Below are 15,212 nucleotides of genomic sequence, written 5' to 3'. Positions count from 1 at the left end.
CTCCATAACTTTTCTAGGGACTGGTCTGCATCTCAGTTACCCTGGTTGCCTTGTTTCTGATTACATAAAAGCCAAGTCAGCTACTTTAGATGAAGGTTATACCTATTCTTTCATTAGTTTCACACACATTAACATTCTGTCCAATGTTTTTGTACATTTTGAAATGTGTTGTTTGTAATTGGGTTTTTTTTTCCTCCATAGATCCTGGACTGATCCAGCCTGTGAAACACATCTAGAGTCTATAAGGCAATTGTCTTGTACATTTTTTACATAAGTTTCTGTTTGGGCGTACATTCTTGACTTCAGTGTCAGACATGGCTAAACTTTTTATGTATTTCATTTATCTGAGTATGTTAACTGTCTTCCATCTTTAATGGATGATGTCTCAGTCATCTTCATTTTTAGGTTTAGATATCATAAGTTCTGCACACTTATTTTCTGGCAACTGACATTGTTTATATGACCTGCTCATTAAAACATATAAGGACACACGAGACTTAGAAACTTATTAGTTTATCTTCAGAGTTCAAAAAAACATCTAAAAATACGGATCTGCCCCACTTTCTTGCACCTAAACGCAGTAAATCCCAGACCTTTCCTGTCAAACCTCTCCCACTCAAACTGGTTGCAGCAAACAAAAATGAGAAAGTAACTTAATATTTTCTCATTTTTAAGTGTCGAATGAAAAACTGCAGATAAAGACATTTTTATTCCCAACATTGAATGAAACCAATACAAACATATCAGGAATCAGTGAGTTAACATATTTGTACAAGAGACAGCTGAAGTGTTGCACGGAAGATCTGTACCTTATCCCAAGTTTCACTAGCACTTAATCACAGGCCAATGTAAAAACAGTGAAATCCCTGTTCGCTGGCCAGTTACTAAAATGAATTTGGGCTTGTTTACTTTGCATTTACAGACTGTCTAGACACAGTGGAATACATGTTACTCAATTTCAGACATTCAGAAACTCAACACCTAATTTCACTCAAATTTACTCTAAATAGTTGCAAAAGACAGACACTTCTACAAGGTGATTCATTCTACTCTAAAATTGCCAGCTTCTGAAAACAACAATAAAAAACGTATTTTTTCATTTTGTTCAAAAACAGCGTATGTTGCATCACATATTGGTATACCAAAGAATTTGTTTGGTTTTTATTTGTGCCAATACGTATTCTAGTTTTTAAAAAAAAGAGACAATATTTAAAAAGTATAAAGTAAGCACATTTTATTGATTAAATGAAGTCTTTCAGATGTGAGATACAGAAGAAAGATAGCACATACTTTAGATACTGAAAGGCTGTTATCAGGTCACGAAGGCAGCTTTCTTTCGTCTACACTGAATACCTCCAACTCTCTCAGCCTGTCCTCATAGGGGAGGTGTTCCATTACATAGATCATTTTCATGGCCCTTTTGTGGACATGCTCTGGACTCGATCCTGCAGACAGTTATTCATCCAACAAAGAGTCCAACCATCAAATCCATATCATTCCAACACAGAGAGAAGGATGTTGTGAGGTACTCCGTCAAAGGTCTTACTGAAGTCAAGATAGATGATATCAGTGACCCTTACCTTGTCCATTCATGCAGTGACACTATCATAAAAAGCCATTACTTTGGTTAAACAGGATTTGCTGCTGGTGAAGCCATGCTGTTTCTCTTATATCAGCTCCCTGTCTTCTATGTGCCTTAGCATAGCTTCTAGGAGGATCTGTTCCATGATCTTTCCCAGCTGAGAGGTGAGACTTATTGATTGGTCCACCCCTTTCAGTCATGTGGGAAGAACAGTTAAATTGCTTCTATCTGTGCTTCTTGAGCCAGTCATCCTGCTCACCTGGTGCTCGATCATCAGTCCAGGCCACCACATAACTGTTCCCCTATAGTGGCTCACAGACTTTAATCTATAGATCAGTTTAATTGTGTATTTGGAAAAGGTTCATTTTCAGGTTCATTTCAGGTTCATTTTACAGATTCATTTTGTAAGATAACTACACAGCTTTTAGTCACTGAACCATCTCCCAGTAACATTACTGCTTTTTGAAGCACCAGTTTGTATGCAGTGACATAAAAACAAAGAGAGTACTAAGATTAGAGGCTGGAGACACACAGGAAGAAAAGAGAAAAAAAAGAAGTGCGGGAATTATTTTAAAATCATCATAGTTTATTTTTGTAAACAATGTTGTACATCTTAGAGCTTAAGTCTGTAAAATAAAATTTTATGTTTACAAATGTCACACCTGGTTTTCCTCAGTTTTCCAATCAGTATATGAAACACTAAATGGAAATGCTTTCTTCAACTAGTATTACTAATAATAAATATTGGCTGAGTGCCCACAGTACTAAGCAGAACTCCCTGTTCCAAGTCCTAAAGTCTAAAAGACACTGGCAGTCGGTGCTAAATTATCATTATTTTTTGGTACACACAATAGCAGACATACTACATTCTTAGTGAACAAAGTCTGGGGAAGACTGTTACAATTGCTTGATGGAAAAGACAAGTCATAGATAAAATGCATGAGAAGTAAACACACAAGCGCATCACTTGTGAGGAGTATTATTTTAGCTGCATGATCAGGAAGTTTGTAGGGAAGGAAATTGAAGAAGGATGTAAGACTAAAAGGCTACACTGGAAGAGAATCTGAGATTCCAGTAGAAATTGTCATACAAAAAAAAAAACAAACAAAAACAAAAAACAGAGGATACTAAGGAAAACAGAAAGACAATAAGGCAACCAACTAGCAAAAATTTCATTCTGTTCAGCTTTGTTCAAACCTATCATAGTGAAGGTAATTGTACCAAGACAAATTAATAAGATTTGGGTTTGAATGTCTCAAAACCTCAACATAACTAGTTGAATTTTGAAAAAATAAAACCAGAACTGATTTGGACTTGTGTCTCTCTTTGTGCTTCTACAGAAGGAGTAAACTTATTTGGTGTGCTTGTTTTTCATCTGTGTTCATAGTCATCAAAATAGAGTATATAGAGGTTTAAGAGCAAATACTTTGCAAAATGCCTCTTGCAAAAGTACAGACTTCTTGCTTCCAGGTTACATTCTTGTTTTCTGTGCAACAAATTGAATGGGAAAAGGTACACGGCTCAGGGGAAAGTGTTTAGCTCACAGTCTGTAATTTTAGGCCCTTTCCCCTACAGCTGTCTCACAGTTATGTGTACCTGTTAATATTTGTCTAAGGGTTGCACTCAATGAAAAATCAAACATTGTGATTCAAATAATAAAAACATAACACAATTTTAAGACCCCATGTAGCTTGTCTGAATTCTACCAGAGAAATATTCTTCTTGGAAAGGCTGATGTAAGCACAACTCTTATATACAAATCACAGCATAGCTTTTTGACATTTCTCTTCATAGTCTTTCTGACACTGGTTACAGCTCACCAGTAACCAAAATCCATTAATTTCTAGTGCTAACAATAATTTATTTAACGAATAAATATGAAGAACAATGTACAATGCCAATAAGCATTAAAATTGTAGTCAAATGTTCTACATGGCAAATTTTATTCCAGCTTTCTCACTAATATAATGACAATTTTAATACAGATGTAAAACAGCTACACATCTATAGGATAAATACAGATAATCTTGACTGTAATCGGTAGATTTTAGTGGTTGTTCAAGTTGCCATACAAAGATCTTGCATTATGCTGACTGCACTGAATTTTCTTTTATTATCAAAATACCCTGAACTGTTATATTTTAATACAGAAAATGGGTGTTGGAACCATCCTTCTTTTGTAAAGAAAAAGAATGAACACTACTCAATTCTTGGCAGGAATCTTTGAGACTATTTGCACAAGGAGATCTGAGTCTGTATGTCCATATCTGAAGTGACAGTCTTGAAAGTGCCTAGGGGAAAAAACAAAAACCTGAAAACTCCTCATCCTCAGCAATTGCCATTGACTTGCACTAGATGGATTGATGCATTGGACATTTTCATTCTCTCTCAGCATCTCTAATTCTTCTTCTAAACTGTACGAAACAACCAATCCACAGTTCTGGATTCCTCCATGGGAGCTGAGCTGATGAAACATTGTCTGATGTGGAATCAAGAAGAAGAGAAGAGATTGGTGTAAAATGTGGATTAAAGCACAGTTTTTTGTTTTCTGCTTATTGTAAATAAAGACTACTCAAACATCACCTGAGAAATTAGAATAGTCATATATCCGGGCACTGCTTGTCAAGGAGAAATCCTTCTCTGCTTTTATGAACATATACCCATTTAGAAAATGAACTTTTGCTGTGGCTTCTGTTCCAGCTCTATCTGATTTTATACAGCTGACATTTTTTTAATTGCCAAAACTAACTGCATATTTCAAAGGAAAAAATCTTTGAAGAAGAAAACCTACATACAACTGTGTCATTTCTAAAAATTCAGGTCAGAGAATAGTATCTACTCTGTTTCTTAAGTGCCTACAGATACTTAGAGAGTTACAGGAATCAATACATTATGGACAAAACACCTTTTTGTTACTTACATCTGAATTTAAAGACTATTACTTCATGTTGTTTGTCAAATAGGTTTACACTTTGTATTTTTCCCTTGATACTTATGTTATTTGCCCTAATACTGATAATTAAGAAGCCATATTTAATTTCTAATCAAAGAATCCTTCTGTTCAAGCTTCTGTTTTGCATATTTCAGCATCAGCTGTATTTCAAATCTAACAGAGAACTAGTTTATGGAAGAAGTACCGAGAGAGAGGTTTTGGCTCAGAGTTTCAGGGTTCTTGGTACATATAAGCTTGGCTAGAGTTGTGGAAAAGCAAAGGCAGTACAAAGACATTCCTGGACCTCTTTCAAAAGCAGTTGCTATTAGTCATCTACAGCAAGCTGTTGAGGAGACATAGGGTAGGTTTTTGGTCAGACAAGTTGGGATTGTTCAATAATTAACAGCAGTCAGCAAACTGTGAGCCAGTTGTTACATTACTAAGTGGTTTTGGGTTCAATTATGTGTTCCTCATCACATCTCAAAGTGCCAAGCATCACGTGCTCTTATGTAGCTGCCAAAATTATGATTCCTTTCCTTGCCACCAGAGGTATTATTTTGCAACACAGACATGGAAAGCTAATGTGGGGCCCTGTCCAGCTCTGAGATTTGGCTGTAGAGGCTGAGAAGCTTGGTCAGAAAATGCAACAGCACAACAGAGTGTAATTTTAACTAAGGCTTCTTGCCTAGGTAAGCAAAGGCAGTCAGCCATGCTAGCAGGTCATGCAGTACTTTTGTGTACTCACCACAGTAGGATGGCAATTTGGCCTTCTCTTTGGCAGGTGCAAGGCTATCAGAGAAGTGTTCCTGTGTGCCAAGCCTGAAAAGCTTTCCTATGCCATTACTTAAATTTAAAAAAAAAACCCTTACTTTTGTGTGCCTATTTTTAAATAGCACCAACAAAAAGATCACCTTTCATGTGTATTTACTGAGTTTATTAGTAATGAAAGAGGCATTTTACATATAAGTAGATATAGTTATTTACTGCATAACTTGAAGGAGCCCTTATCATTGTTAATAAAATATTGACTTATGGTTTCATTACCACTGAGCTTTCATCTCAAAGTCAAATTTAAAGTTTTTCTGAAGAAAGACATATTTAATGTCAATATATTATAACAGATTACACTGAGAATAATCTTCCACTTTGGTGCTAACATTGTTTATAATGATGATGATTCCACTAAAAATTTCTTTGTAAATGAAAAGGGAAAACTGAGTAGATGACTGCAACAGAGAGTTTAGAAGAATTCAACAATTACTGAAGAAAAAATATATTTTATTTCTTTTGTTAAAAGAATAAAGGGAAACAAGGACTTTTTGACAAATGGACAGGAAAAAAAAGGTATGAACAGCATGATGTGGTTAGTCAAAATAAACTGCAGATTGCATATGAGAAAGTTCAAGAACTGAGAGAATTATCTGAGATTGTAGACTCTAGAATCATGTTAAGTGTTCTGCACACAAATCTTCAGTTGAAAAAGCTTATGCAAAAAATCAGAAAAACGCTCATTTTACTGAATGGTGTCAATAAAGTTTTTCTATTAAAAATATTGCTATAAAGTGAAATATTTCAACTAATTTATAAAGTCTGCATTTTGTTTCCCTAAGATCTGGATGTAACTAAACAGCATTTACTGTATTATTAGTAAAATTATAAATTGAGAATGTTGGAAGTAGTGACAGAATTCAAGAAGAAAAGGGATTACAAAGTTTCAGGGTGCAAAGAACAATCTTAAAGCAGACAAAGATAACAAGGAAAGGAAAGCTTTGCCAAACAGATGAGCAGATCAGCAGTTCACTAGGATAAATTATACTGCAGGATCACACAGACAGGAATTTACCAAAATATGTTGCAATCTTTCAAGGTTAGCTGTTTATTAGAGTTGGATGGATATAACGAATGGGGGAAGCTGGGAGGGGGAGGGGAGGGGGGAGAACAACAAAAAAAAAAAGAGCTTAGAAAAGGCCAAGTTTGCTCATCCTCATCTACTTGAGTCTTCTTTGTTGCAAATATATAAATGCTAAGTGCAAATGTGCTGAAAGTTAAAACAACAATTTTTGTGTGTCTTATGGGAATAGAAAATACAGTCATATTTTCTTTAGCAATAATTTCTCAGTGAAAACTGTCTTCAGTGCAAGAGCTGGTATTTAGGTTTAACAGTACTTGCATTACTAAGAGAACATGCAAAAATGTCAAAGGAAAGAGGCATGGGCAGTCAGACAGTGCAGATGTAGGCAGCTTTAGGTAGTTCAAGAGAAGAGATTTGCAATAACGAAGCAAAGATAAAGAGAATTCAGTAAATTTGAGTAAAGCTCAAGATGACTTAAGAAGCTGCTACTTGTCACCCAGTAATATTGTATGTCTGGAATTAATGACTTGATGAAAGTGTATTTAATGGCATTTGACAGGAGAAGCAGGAAGAAGTTAGCAATCTGTGAACTCTGGCCTCAAATGACTTTATGTTGGCAGGAAGTATCCAGAAGAAAAGATGACATCTGTGAAGGATGTCAAAAAATACAAGTAAAGAAAGAAGACTATGCAAGATGGACTTATTAGATCAAAACTAAAATTATGTGAGGAATACACTACTTCTGACAACAAGCCATTAAACAGGAAGAAATAACCAAGCACAAAGAGATGGGAGAAAAAAATGGATAAAGTATATTTTATAAAATATTTTTTAATAAAATGGATAACTATAAGTGGCCTGACAAAGGAAGTAGTAGAAAAAGAGCCTGAAACTTCAACTATAACTGAGTAAAGCAAGTAATTTGCATAAGATATGTTAAGGCACAGACAGATGATAGGAAAAGTATTAATCCTGACAATAAAATATGTGACCTGCCCTCATTAGCTGTAAATCACTTTTCTGTTGATGCATTTAACTGTCTGGAGATGAGTATAAATTACTACATTAGAAAGCTGGCAGTAACACGCAGCAAGAGATAAATTTTATCTGCACAAGACACAAAGATGTAGAAAACAAGAAATTAAAAAAAAAATTACATTTTTCAAACATTACAATTATTGAAATATGTGTGAGAAGACCAGAAGAGGCAAGAGCAAAGAAAGGGAGAAATCTTTATCACACTGAAAATACAGAAAATATTTAACAGCTATTATCAGCAGTGATAAGAATTGGAGATAATGTAGGAGATGAAAAGCAGAAATGTAATAACAGTTATTTCTAGTTCACTGGAATCTTATCATAAGGATAATACATCAGTACTGCGTAAATTGGAAGTCAGCTCTATTGTAAAAAAGCCTATTCAAAATTGAGTTCTGCAATGAAGTGAAAAATATGTCCTTAGCTTACAGTGTGTGTTGAACACACCCAACTGGCTGATATCTGATATCTTAGTAAAAGTACAATCCATCTTCTATCTGCTCAGTTGGCTACATAGTCCCAAAGGTAGAGTTTTGTATTTCTTGAATGGAAAAGGGCATGAGAACCTGCACATGCACAAAAACAGGCACACGCATGTGCATATGTAATAATTCCTATTTTAATAGGAGCCTGTTCTTGTGTTTATTTTATATAACAAACTTCTAAAATTTAAAAGACATTTTGCAACATTAATAAAAAATATACAAAATAGACAGTTTTACAAGGGAAATGAATGATATGTGCAAGCACTTCAACAAAAAGCTGGGAGATGCTTCTCCCGAAAAGTGGATTACTTTTTAAAATATGTGATGTGTATGGAGTGAAAAGTTACAACTGAGTGCAGGCCCAGCATTCCAGTGGCAAGGAATCAAGTCTTAGCTCAGGTTTTAAGAGTGTTAGAAGCATCTATCTGAGGAAACCTGATGAGCAACATGCAGGGTACCCATCACAGTTCATGCAGGGTTCTCCAGATCTGTGACTCACACTGTTCCAGCAGTTACAGCCAGACATAGGTTAAGACCATATTACTGACTTAAAGGTTTTACTTATTGTTATTTATGGAGTGATGTTTTTTTCAGAATGGAAGGAAAGTGAAAATAGGAAAGGAAACATAATTTGGAATGAGGGAAGTATCCAAGTGGAAAAAAGAAATTACATGAAAAACAGAAGAACATCTCCAGTTGGCTGCAGGAAGATGCCAGGACTGGGCCTCAGCAAGGCTAAGCTGGACAGGATGTGAAAACTAACTTAATGAACTCAACATGATAAATCCTTGGATGTGACAGATGCTGAAAAAATTTACAGAAATCTCTCTGGAGTGGTCTGAATTTAAACAACCTTTTGGGTGGCTAAGAGGCAGTTATATGAGTAACATCCAAACTTCACTTGAAGTAAGGGGGGAGCTGGGGACCTCTGTATTAGCAAAAGCTTGCAAGGCCAACAGTGCCTGTGTAATCACATAAATAACACCACATAAGGCCGAGATTACCTTGTTAATGATAATAGAAACAATGTTAAATTGGGGCATGAATGTCTTAAAATTAGAACCCTGGGAGAAAATGCATTGGGATAGAATAATATGGTGAAGGTTAATGACTAGAAGACTGGGACAGAGAAATAGTGGTGGAAGTGTAGTGAAAGGAGCAGACAAATGGTAATAAATTGTTTACGCCATGCAGACAGGGCTGTCTAGGTAGTATCTATTGGACAGCCTTGTTCCTGATCAGCACAGCCAGGGTAAGAAAATAAACCAAAACCACTTGTTTGACCATCCAACAGGAGCTGAATGTGTCACTCCATTCAGGAGGTCAGGCTGGGCAAGCAGATTTCTTCTCAAATCAAACAGGGCAATACTACTATCAATGGCCCAATGGCCCCAGCACCTCTGGTGCTCACTCCAGGCATGAAAACATCAGAAATTATCCCACATTCCCTATAAGTGAGCTTTCATGCTGTTGCATTATATGTATCACCGGTCTCAGTCTGGTTGCAAATGAGTGGATAATAAAAACTATACTAATAGCAGCTATTTCAACAGAGCTAACAATCTCCCACATAATATTTTCCCATCCTGAAAGAGATAAACTTTTCTTCATTTCCACTATCCTAAATAGTTTTGTCGCTTCTCTGCGTTCTACCCATCAGTTATTGGCAGATCGCTATCATAGATCTGGCAGTCATTAATCGCTTGGCCAAACACCATATAAACGTATGACTCTTTCACCTTCCATAGGAAGTCAATCTCTTTGGTTCTCATCATTATCATATCTTTTCTTAGATCACTCACCAGTAATTTTCATAGAAAAAAGGTGCTCAGGAATAAGTGCAGTCTTGCAGCAGAGCTATTTTGAAAAGGAGTGTTACTGCATCATTTTTTCACACAATACCTTTTCTTATCGTAAATGGAACCTCAGATCCTGTTATTTATCTAGTGCAGGAAGCAGTGAATGACCTTAACCAAGCAAACTTCTGTAGAGAATACACTTCAGTGCATTAGGGCAGAATGCATTTTTCAGTTATTTCATAGCAAAGAATTCAGAATACAGAGCTGCTTTTTTCAGTCCTACCTCTATACAATTAGTTTAAAGTGATAAAAAGAAGTTTAGATTGACAAATAGTGCCACAACCTTCGACACAACTTGGGATTATTTAAGTTAGTCACGTATCCTTTTGATTTCTAATTACCTAGTGTCTATGTACTTTGCTCAGATTTCCAAGCACGTTTAGAGACTGAGCTGAGATCCAATGCAAGATCTTGAAAAATAAAGATCTGTTTTCACTTGTCCACATAAAAATGTGCTCCTAACCATTGGCTTAATTCTCCAGAGTGAAATATAAATAAATAAAGAGCCAAAATATTCCTAGTAATCCTATGGAGTTGCTCTAATATCAGTGGAAGGTAAGTGTCTATGCTCCACATTTGATTTGTGAAATTTTAACCCTGCTTTTCCTGAATAAATATGTGCATGAAAATCTGGGACATATTCAGACATGGAGTTACAGTTTCTCTGTGTTCTCTATTGCACAAGAGTAGGTATTTTTAGGGGTATAATGTGACTGGTACCCGTTTAATATTCACACCTACTCATTGGAGGCTATCTCAGAGTTGCAGTGCTGCAACTCCTGTTGGTTCTGTGTAGAACTAGTAACAAAACAGATTAAAGCTAACAAAAGTCTCCACAGCTGCTGAAGACCACTTGGGGATTTTTCTAGCTGGAAATGCTCTAGGAACCTCAAACTTCAGGGGAGAAAGATGGTAATGCATTGTGGAGATCAGGTTTTTGTCTCATAGATTTGGCAAGATAGTTAGGCATTATATCATCCTGAATTTAAACACTGCTGCTAATACAGTATTTGGCAAGATTTTTCTGGATTGTTGTCACATCTCATCTCAGAAAGCATGAGAACAGTGATGAAGAACAGGTGAAAAAAAAAATAATTTCAGCTCAGTTACTTTCTTTTAACTTTAGTGACTAAAGGTGGTATTTTCTCTCCAAGTATAGAAAATATTTGCATTTCAAAGGTTCTTACAGGGCCTTTTCCCAGTATACAACCAGTACTGAATACACCAGGCTCAATTTTATTTACAGACAGAAAAGAGACTTCCATTTGGACTATGAACATCTACAGAACATAACCTCTAGAATTAACTGTAATTCAAGCTGGCCACTTCTGTCATCCCTCTAGAGATACATGCACCTACAGTGCACTTATTTGTTCCATCTATTGATAGGTGTCTGAGCTGGACAAGACTGCTGCCTTCAGTTTCTTATTTACTGGGAGATCCTAGGAGCCTGTATTCTCAGAAGGCTTTTACTGAGCCACTATTATTCACGGGTGGTAAGTATTCAAGAGCTTTACTAGCTTCTTCATAAAGACACTAATAAACATAGTCTTGAGTGTGTATGTGTACATATGAGCAGGAACAATAAAAACCCCATTTGACACTGAAAGAACTGAGTCAGATTTTCCTGTATTTCTTAAAGACATTTAGGAAATTAACTGCACAGCTAAGGCTAGATCTAAGCACTTCTCCACTACCTTTCCCACTAAACTATTCAGCTGTCCTCCAATGGTTGACTTCCAGTCACCTTGATGTACTGAATTTTTAGGCATAGAAACATCCATACTGTGACTTTAAAAACAGTTTGAATTACAAGGGACTAAAAAAAAAAAAAAATGTTAGCAAAATTGTTTGACTTTATATACCAAGAAATCAGCAATGTGGGGGTTAAAGCCACTGAGAACTCATTAAGGAAGCTGACAGTGGTGCTGCTAAAGTTTTACTTTATAGCTTGCAGCTGTACCACATTAGAGACAGTCAAAACATCACTATCCAAACTTTCTCTAGGCAGCAAAGACACCTAGCCTAAGAGAAAGGGTGTTTAGAAAGCACACACAAAACAGGATTTGGCACTCCTTAATTAGAATGGACAGAAATTCATACGAGAGTCTTGTACTGACTCTAGCAAGATCAAACAATTACAGTGATGTGGATGTGCTGTTTTCTTATGCAGCTCTTCTTTGGCTGCATAAAGTAACAACTTTAAACACAGTAATTGCCATGACTTTCATATACCTCTGTGGACAGAAAGAATGAATGCAGAGAGAAAGGAAGCTACACAGAAAGAGGGAAAATAAGAATGTCTTAACAGGGTTTTCTTCTGAAGAGCTGTGGAAATATGTCTATTTAATTATGTGTTTCACAGTGCATGGTTTCAAAAGAGCTGACAAAGGTACCATAACTATTGAAAGAAGAAAGGAAGTAAAATAAATGTTAGGCTAAAAATTAAATACTAAAGTAGGAATAAAATATTCTTCATCCAGCCACTTCCACTAGTCAAAAGTTTAGACAGAAACAATGAGGATAAATGCCAGAGTACCAACAATGCAGAGCTAAAACAGCAGTTAATGTAATTTGAGTCAGAGTATATTTGCCCTTTATCTGCAAAAGAACAAATGCTTTAGCTTGTTCCAAATTATGAAACCATAGCTTCAAAACGAATTTCTCTCTCTAGTAAGCAAATTTAAAATTTAAATTAGTCTCTCTATGCTGTATTTAAGTCAGCTACTTTTTTCTCAGTATCAATAGATTCACAGAAAGAATGGACTGCCATGTTCTCTATTGAGGCATAGAACTCAGAAAATGCATTTTACTTATAAGTTAGCTGTAATGAACCATTTAAAATAAAATAGGCCCTTTGATGTTATGCAGATAAATGTGGGCTTTGTCATAAAGCATAGAAACTGGCAGGACTAAAAGAAAACCCACAATTCTCCAAGTGATTCATTTGCCAGAAACTGTGTACTACAATTGCTTCCTGGAAAGGTGTTAGGTTATAATGTCAGCAATGCTGACCTAAATCACATGGTCTTCTGCTCATTATAAAACACTCTAAGTTTTATTGCTTGCTTCAGAAATAAAGCCCAATAAAAATACAGGTTATTTCAAAGAAAAAATCTTCCCATATCCAGAGGAGGAGAAAACTAAATGTATTTCACTAAATCATTTGTTCTTCAAATTCTAGAACTTCAGACAGGATGGTAATGTCATTCTGAGAAACTGAACTTCCTTCTATAAAACACATTAGTTTAGATTTGGATTCCTAGATGAGTCCACTTACTGATTTATAAAGAAATATCTTTATAAAGATATTTCACACCCACTGTCTGCTTGTCCCACTGTGTTTACATGAACACAGTACTGACCATAGCTTTGCTTGGAGTAACATGAAGAAGAGGAAATTGAAAACTAGAGCAATACTTACGCAGTCATGGGGGGGAAATATCTTAATCTCATAAAATTATAGGAGTGGAGTTAGATCAGACAGTGGTGCTAAACAAGTACAATTTGAACAATGTCAATACCAGTGAAGTGGAGATGACAACAGGAAATATCTCAGGCTGTCAGGCAGAAAGATGAGGAGCGTACAGTGACAAATTAACTAGGCTTGACTGCTTCTAGAAAGAACAGCGGGAATGGGAGGCATCATGTAACCCTTTGGCAAGGTAGACTGAAAAAGGAAAATGGGAATTGGAGTGGTGTGATTAATCAAATTATAGTTCAGATCATGGAATAGGAAGTTCAAAGATAATTAAGAAAATTACCTAAACGGAAAGTATCAGTAAAAGGACAGAATCGCCAGTCATCAGCAGAGGAGCTTTAAAAGCAAACATCCTCTGTTCAGAATATATACATGAGAAGCTGGGAAAAAGAAGCATTTAATTAGATAATGGTAGGAAGATAAAGTTACTTGGAAAGATAATAAATACATTACACCAGAATGGGCTCGTATGTTCTATGAAATTCCTAGAGAATGTATACAACACACAGATGTAATAAAAATTTTGGTGAACTATTTGATGGAGAAGGAAATGGTTGCAAAATTATACACAGAGGGTAGTGGTCAATGGCTTGATGTCCAGAAGGAGATCGCTGTCCCTCAGGGATCAGTAATGGGACCAGTGCTCTTAAACATCTTAATCAATTACATCAACACTGAAATTGAGTGCACCTTCAGAAAGTCTGCAGATGACACTGAACTGTGTGGTACAGTCAACACACCCAAGAGACAGGATGCCATTCAGAAGGACTTAGACAGGCTTGAGCAGTGGGCCCAGGTGAATCTCATAAGGTTCAAGAAAGTCATGTGCAAGGCCTTGCAGCTGTGTTTTGGCAACCCCCACTATCAGTACATTCTGGGGGATGTTGAAAAAGAACTGGGGATACTGGTGGATGGCAAGTTGGACATGAGCCAGCAAGGTACCCTCACAGCCCAGAAAGCCAACCATATCCTGGGCTGTATCCAAAGAAGTGTGGCGAGCAGATTGAGGGAGGTGATAGTATTGGCTCTGATAGTCTTGACAACAAATTTCAGCTTCTGCAGGATCAAAATATTTTGTATTTCATAAATCTCACATACTGTTTCAGCTTCATAAAGTCTTTCAGTTTTGCTCCTGCATGTGCTTGTTCTCCTTGCTCCCCACACATCACCAAAAATATCTGGGATGTTCCTGTTATTTATGATCAGGATATGTAATGTAGATCTGTCCAAATAACTATGCTGGAATCAAGTTGAAAAAAAAGAAGAAAAAAAATAGAGCTATTCATGATGATTAATTGTTATGCTGAAAATACATGGGAAAAAAAACGCAGTTATTCATGTCGTCTTAAGGAAATCATTAATCTTTCATTTGCAGCTGATCATAGCTGATGATGGGTGGGTGGTTTGGGCCTTGTAGAGGCCAGGTGTTATGAGGATATAATCCTTAAGTATCTTTTTTTATTACTGCTACCAATCCACACAATAAATTTGGCCACGAGTGAGGCTTTGTTGATACTCAGGTCCTATGTAAGAAGTTCTGCCTGACTGACTATCTAAGAATTTTTTAGTTTTGTTTTCATATAATCTAGTGGTAGGAGAGGAAACATACAGGTGTAGTAGTTGAGCCAACTCTAGTTAACAGGAATTTGTTCAAGCAATCTGGTGCTCCTCAATTAGATGTATACATACAGCTCCTGGATTGGTTACATTCTAATCACATGCTTCTGACTACTTTTGAATATACAGAACTTTAACTCTCCAAAATATAGCTACTATTTTTTTTTTTTTTTACTAGAAAAAAATCATGGAAAAAGCTTACAGAGGTAGGTTTGTTTGGTTGGTCTTTGCTTTGTCTTTGTTGGGATTTTGTTGTTGTTGTTGTTAATACGGATTAGCAGTAGACACAACTCAAATATCTCTCCTCTTCTGCTCTGGATTTGAGTATCCCTGAAGTAGTGCAGCTTTACTGCTGGATCATAGAAT

The 15,212-nt window shown here is 36.2% G+C and overlaps 1 long non-coding RNA gene across 1 annotated transcript in view; it reads left to right on the top strand.

Annotated features, from left to right (window-relative positions):
- LOC107308996 overlaps window positions 1-15,212 on the top strand; it is a 50,038-nt gene that overhangs the window by 19,425 nt on the left and 15,401 nt on the right. Inside the window, exon 2 of the long non-coding RNA XR_001553035.2 lies at window positions 11,138-11,244. This is a non-coding gene — a long non-coding RNA (uncharacterized LOC107308996). The remainder of the gene's footprint in view (window positions 1-11,137; window positions 11,245-15,212) is intronic.

This window comes from Coturnix japonica, chromosome 2, assembly GCF_001577835.2.
Source record: "Coturnix japonica isolate 7356 chromosome 2, Coturnix japonica 2.1, whole genome shotgun sequence".
Taxonomy (NCBI): domain Eukaryota; kingdom Metazoa; phylum Chordata; class Aves; order Galliformes; family Phasianidae; genus Coturnix; species Coturnix japonica.
Note: the sequence above shows the minus strand (reverse complement) of the source record. Positions and strands in the feature narration are given on the sequence as shown.